Source organism: Emydura macquarii, unplaced genomic scaffold, assembly GCF_026122565.2.
Source record: "Emydura macquarii macquarii isolate MOO-44397 ecotype Brisbane River unplaced genomic scaffold, CSIRO-AGI_Emac_v2 contig_973, whole genome shotgun sequence".
NCBI classification, from domain to species: domain Eukaryota; kingdom Metazoa; phylum Chordata; order Testudines; family Chelidae; genus Emydura; species Emydura macquarii.
Window position 1 is genome coordinate 157,735 of NW_027131110.1, and position 6,502 is coordinate 164,236.

The following is a 6,502-nucleotide window of genomic DNA, read 5'->3' on the forward strand; positions in this document are numbered from 1 at the left end:
CACTACAGAGGGGAGGGGAGTCCTCTGCCGTTAATGGGGTGAGCTCAGCACAACCCGCTCCCCCAAGGCGAGGGAGGCTGCCTTTTCAGCAGTCTAGCTCAGTAGCTTTCCCTGAACCCGTGTGTCTCAGAAGAATCAGCGAAGATTTGATACACGTGCAGGCATGTGTGTCTTGGGCTGGCAGATGTCATGCGCGGAGCAGGGCCTGAGAGATCAGCCCTCGGCGGAGGAGCCTTGCCTGTTTCAGGTAGTGGCCCAGCACACGGGGTGTTCATCCCTCTGAGTTGAACCCAGAAGCCGATTCTACTTTGCGGGTAAAGTGAAAAACCAAGGGCAGGTGGTCATTGACGCTCCCATGGCACTTTCCAGCAGGCTAGAACTGGGGCCAGTGGGGTACCGTGAGTCTCTGACACGGGGGCCATACTTATATTGCCGTCCCCCTCCCACCCCATCAGCAGCAGTGCCCCATGGCGGGGGGGGGGGGGCGCAGGCCCGTGTCCCACTCTCCCCCACCAGTGTTGGCAGCACCCTGGCAGGGGTGAGGGGGTGTCTATGGGTCTGTTTCCTGCTCTCCCCCTGCTGTGGGAGCACGGGGGGGGCTGTAACGGGTTCTGGTCCCCAAGGCTCCCACCTTGCACCCAGTGCAGGGGCAGAGGAGCTGGGAGGATGTGCTGGCTGTGTGCAACGGGGTGGGGCAACTCTTCCTCCAAGAGCCTGGCTGGCACCCCTCTCCAGGCTGGTGCCCGGGAGCATTTCCTCCCTCCCCCCCCCTCCCCCGCTTCTCCTTCAGTACTCCACTGACTGTGGCCCCCAGTGACCTGGCCAGATTTTGGGCTCCCAGGTGCCTCCAAGACGGGTGTAGTAATAAATTGGAACTGGATCTGAAAATGCACCAGGGAGCCGGTGGGCTTGGGTGCGATTTCGGAAGAAATGGAGTTACACTTCTTTAGGGGAGGAGGCAGGGAGCAGCAGCCAGGGGGTGCTGCCGAGCCTGTCTTTAGGGCTGTTTTGAATCCCCAGCTGGCACTCGCCAAGCCAGCCTCCCGCGCAGTGTGAGGGCTTATATAAGCTACTGTGGTTCATGGGCAGCTGAGCATCACGGCCTGGGGCTGTCACTTCCCAGCAGCCTGCATGTCAGCACATCTCAAGCGGGCCCCCCCCCCGCCCTTCAGATCCAGAACCCTCTAGCATCGGCCTTGGCGCTGCTTCCCAGGTTGGATCAGCGCCGAGTGTGTGTTTACTCCTGCAGACCCAAAGCACAATAACCTCCCCCCCACACACACCCCCGATGCACTAGCGAAGGGGCCTCGGCGCTGAATGCACAGCTCCGTGCCACTGCTCCGCTGCCAGCCCGCAATGGGAACGTCCCCGGTGAGCTGTCGGTGCCGTGGCAGGAGCCCGGCCTACCGGACTGCAATGGCCTGGGAGAGTTTGCAGGGAGCCCGGACTCCAGCGGACGCCCTGGGTTGGAAACATTTCCAATGTGTGCCGATCACCTGCGCCAAGAGGGAGCTGTCCTCTCTTCATGGTGCTGGCTGGACTTGGATGAGCTAATAGGTCGTTCTCAGCCCTGGTTCTGGCTGAGCGTGTCAGCCTCGGATCCTGCCTAGATACCCACCCCTACTACCCTGAGCTGGGAGCCAGTTAGTGGCATGGATGGCTCTAAACGTCCTTTGTGTCCGATCACAGAGGTGCTGCTAGTAACCCCAGCAGCTGGCCATGCTCCACGCCTGCCACTGGGCCAGGCTGCCATGGGGGCGTCTCCCTGTAACCGGTCCAACCCCTTGTAATTTGCAGTGGATGGAGACCCCCTGACAATGCCTGTATACCGCCTGGCCGGGCCTCCGATCTTCCAGCTCTCTGCTGCCAGATGTGCAGCGCTCAGCCACATGCTCCATCCACCGGAGATTTTCCCAGCATGCAGTGAACAGACGCTAGGTGCGGATGTGCAAGCGTGGTCCAAACACTGCCGAACAGAGGCAGTGACGCTGTAAACTAGGCTGCGGGATGAATCACACATGAGTTGTGGAAGTCTCAGGGCTTTGGAAGTGAGGAAACTTATGGGCCAGCCATCGTACTCGTCGGGGCTTTCTCCAAAATGCCCCAAGCCACGAGGCCATTGAGATGTACCCTGAGGGTGTGAAGTGGGCTCACGGAGAGACATTAAAATGTCGGCCTGTCACCCAAAGGCCAGCGCGAAGCTGATGCACTCGGCCCAAGCACACCCACCCACCCCCAGCATTGTGTTCCCGAAGGAAAGTGCTGAGCCTCCCAGAGCACCCTGATAACTAATGGGTGAATCGGGGGAGCAGCGGGCCCTCTTGTTCAGGGCAGCAAGTAGGCGCTGGGGGATTGAGCTGAGAGATGGAAAAGCTGCAGGGAGGAGCTAGTCACAGCAGGCAAAGGAGCTGGCGTGACTCAGGGATGCTGGGATCTGCAGCGCTGCTCCAGCCTGGCTGGCTGGCTAGCGGAGGGGTGACCTCATTTAAGAACGCTGAAGGGAAGAGACGAGCGATGTGAGACTGAGCGAGTGTTTAAACACAGAGATCCAGGCCCAGCTACAGCTCAGGAAGGGGTGAACCCTGACAAGGCATCTACCTAGGAATGCAAACCAGACGGGCCACCCAATTCCCTGTGCTAGGTCTCAGTGGGTACGGGCTTCAGGCCAGCCTGTTGAGCGCAGGGTGAATTGACACCCGAAGAGACCAATTCAAGGGGCCTTGGTCCGGTTAGATTCGGCCCAGAACTTGTTGTGACCCCTCTGCCCAGCAGCAATCTGTCCCTGGATTTCTGCTTAAATCCCACAAGAAATTAAAACAAATTAAAATTAAAACAAGCCATGCCTCTGAACCTTTTGCCTCCCTCCCACCCCAAACACCGCCGCGTCGGCAGGGAACAACGGGCCAAGAAAAGGCCATGATACAGCAGAGGGCACCAACCTTCCTCTGCTTCATCAATGCACCTCCCCATACACCTGCAACGCGCCAGCACCTTTGCCCCCTCGGTCAGGAGCCACAGCGGAGCCAGTCACCCCATTCCGCCGGGCGTGGTCTGTTGTTCTGTCAGACAGATGAGTGCTAAAGATCGTTGTCCACGGCTCCCTCCCACCTCCCGCCATCATCCCATTCCACTCTGTGCCCACTTCCAGGCCCCGGCCCCATCTTGCTTCGGGGCCCTTTCTCACAAGAGCCTGTTGCAAAGAGAAATGGCCTGATTGCTTCAGCTAAGAGTCAGCGAGGCAGTTCCAACAGACTGTGCTACTCAGCGACACCAGCCACTGGGCTGGGTGCTGCAGGTATGGCGTGGAGGCAACCCCGCCCTGCAGCTGTTTGTCCCCGATCCGGCACCGCAGAGGCCCTGTTAAGAGACGCGGTTTAAAAGAGCCAACGGGTCCAGCCAGCTTAACCCCACAGAAGCAGGTGTAGAGCTGGACACGAGCGCCCAGTTTATGGCAGTTCCAGCGTGGGCACAAGCCGCTACGCTTACAAAGTGGCCGATGCGACAGCCAGCCCCAATGGCAGTGCGGGAGTAAGAGCCAGGGGGCTGCAATCCTGAGCTAGACACGACGGTGTAAAATAGATGCATCATCTGTGCTGCTGGCCAACGCTTGCACAGAGGTGTCAGCCTGCCAGGGTCCGTGGGTCCACTTACATGGTAAAGTTGCCCTCTTTATATTCATTGCAACTGAGTCTCCCGCTCGTGTCTGGAGCAGCCGGGCCTGCAGTTTGTCAAATGAAAGCCCTGCTAGGAGTGGCTGTTCATTCCCAGCATGAAGTGTGTCTGAAAGAGGGAGGGACGGAGACATGAAATGAAAAAACAACCTTTTCGTGCCACCTTTCTGGATCCTAAAGATGCTGCGAAGGGCCCAGACCGGCTTCTCTTCCTTTCCAGCTCATCTGGCACTAAAAAGTGCACAAAGGAGAGTGCGTGGCTACCGTTTATTCCAGGCTTGGGATGCAGCCCTTCCCAAGAGGCGGTTCAAACACTATCCTGCTCCGAAAAGGAGCCACGCTGGGGGCTTCCGTGTTTGTGGTCGGGCACATCCGGGGGCTCCAGCAGGGCTCAGCCTGGCAATAAAAATTCCCCAGTATCAATTCCTTCCCCAGTCCCACCTGTTCAGCCCCATTGTCGCGGGACTTTGCCCATTGTTTTCAGTGCGAGGGGGTGACTCAGCCCTGCACCTAGACTTCCCTCTTGCTGCCAGAAGCTGGGCCTGGATGGCAGGACATAGACCACTTCAATAAGTGCCCTGTCCTGTTCATTCCCTCTGAAGCACCTGCCACTGGCCACTGTCTGAAGCCAGGACGCTGGGCTAGACGGACCCTTGGTCTGACCCAGAATGGCCGGTCTTATGTTCACTCTACCACGCTGTTGATGATGCCTGAGCCAGAACACAACCTGTCCCCCACCCTCCCCCACTCCCCTCGCTGGGTGGCCCTGCAGGGCTAGTGGCTGAGACAAATCAGCTGAGCAGGGAAAGGGGCAGCAGGGCAGGAGGTAGCCAGCAGGAAGCCACGAGAGCCAGGTGTCTGGGTCACCGTGGGAGGAAGAGCACAGCGCTGACGGGAGTTGAGGAGTGCGTACTGGGCTCATGCTAGAGCCCTGAGAGCCAGTGGGGTGCGCCACAGCCATGGTGCACCTGCCACGATCCCGAAAGCTATGGCAGAGACACCCCCCAGGAGACCCACAATGTGTCTCTGTCCTGCACTCGGCAGATGGGACTGAGTGCACCCACCGAGCTGCTCTCCGCAAGGAGGTCATTTTCCAGTAGCCACGTCCCGCAGCCGACCCCCGTAATAGCCATGGGGCAAAGGGGCCTGCAGTGGGTTCAGCCTGGCTTGTGGGATGGGAGGCAGAGAGGAACAAACAGCCGCTCTTTGCAGGCAGAGAGGCCAACATCCAGATGCCTGAGGGATCGGGACCAGGACTAGCCTTCAGTGCCGTCGTTAGCAAGCTGGATGGGGATGGCCAGCCTCAACGGTGACGGGTTAGGGGGGATGACAGGGGTAAGGAAGCTGCAGAAGATCTGGCCAGCATAGGAAATTCACCAGCATGGCAGCACGTGCAATCCGTTGTCAGCGTGTGCATAGTAAGGGCCCTCTGGAAGGAAGCCGTGATCAACTACGATCCCAGGACCAGGAATCGTTGTGGGTGGCCCAGTGAAGCCGCCCGGTCTGCAGGCAGCCGTGAAAAGGGTGAAAGGGCCGCACTGAGCATGGGCGAGGGAACGACACTGAGACGGCTGCTGTGTTACAGGGGCCGCAAGAGAACAGGGCCGTGACGCTGGCACAAGGCAGCGGGTGTGACCGTGCTGGCCATCATGGCTACGCACGAGGAACGTAAGGAAACGGACTCGCCCCAGATCGCACTGCTGATATTCGCCAGCCGAGGTGCTGGCCGGGTGTATACAAATTCTGGTGCAGCAAAGGCCTGTTGATTATTTCACTGTACCGGAGTAAGAGGGCATGCGGCTAAATTAATCCTGTGTCGCGGAAAGGGCTTCAGCTCCCTGTGTTAAGCTGTGGAACTCACTGCAGCAGGCTGTTACTGAAGCAAGTGAGGAGTCTCACACAACCCCCTTCCCCAGCTCAGGGCTGCAGTCCGTCTGTCTCAGAGCCGTGGCCACCACTCTCCCTCACTTATCTCCCAGATGACTGGGTTTATAGCATTGTTTGTTTTCCCCCCCACCCCCACCAAGAGCCTCATGTGGCCCTCGAGCTCTGCCTCCACCCTGTGCCTTGGTTTCCCCATCTGCAATCTGGGGACAGTGGTGCATGCTCATCTTTGTCCAGCACTGGGAGGTCTCTGGGGCAGGAGAGGCACAGCAGAGCAGGCTGTCGCTGTTGCTGTTGGCTGGGCAAAGCGAGGCCTTGCACCCAGCTCGAGGGCGTTGCTCTGTCTGTCTCAGTGGGACCAATCCTATGGATCTGGGAGAGACCAGAAAAGCCCCATTGCCACTGAGATCAGGCCCTGGGGCACCCATTGGGTGCTGCAGGCGGAGGGAGTTCTCTGGTGCCCCTGCTGCTTCCTATGCGCAGCGACCCACCTCGGTGCTCATGGAGGCTGAGCTCTGTGGCATCCTCCAACTTTTTCAGTGCAGCAGGAGGCCAAGCGTGGTGGGCGGGCTGGAGTTGGAGGGCCAGGGGCCCGGTTAGCGGCGGGCTGGCTGGAGTCGGGGGGCCGGGGGCCTGGCTAGGGGTGGGCTGGCTGGAGTTGGGGGGGGCCAGGTGCCCAGTTAGGGGTGGGCTGGCTGGAGTTGGGACCCAGGGGCCCAGCTGGGAGCAGGCTGCTGGCTGGAACTGGGGACCCAGGGGCCCAGCTGGAGAGAGGCTCACAGGAGTTTGGGGGGCAGGGGCCTGGCTGGCCGGGAACAGCTGGAGTTGGGGGGAACAGGGGCCCAGCTGGGGAGGGGGAATGGCTGGAGCTGGGGGCGAGTGGCCCATCTGAGGGTGTCTGGCTGGAGTGAGGGGGGCAAGGGGACAGGTTGGTGGGGAACTGGCCA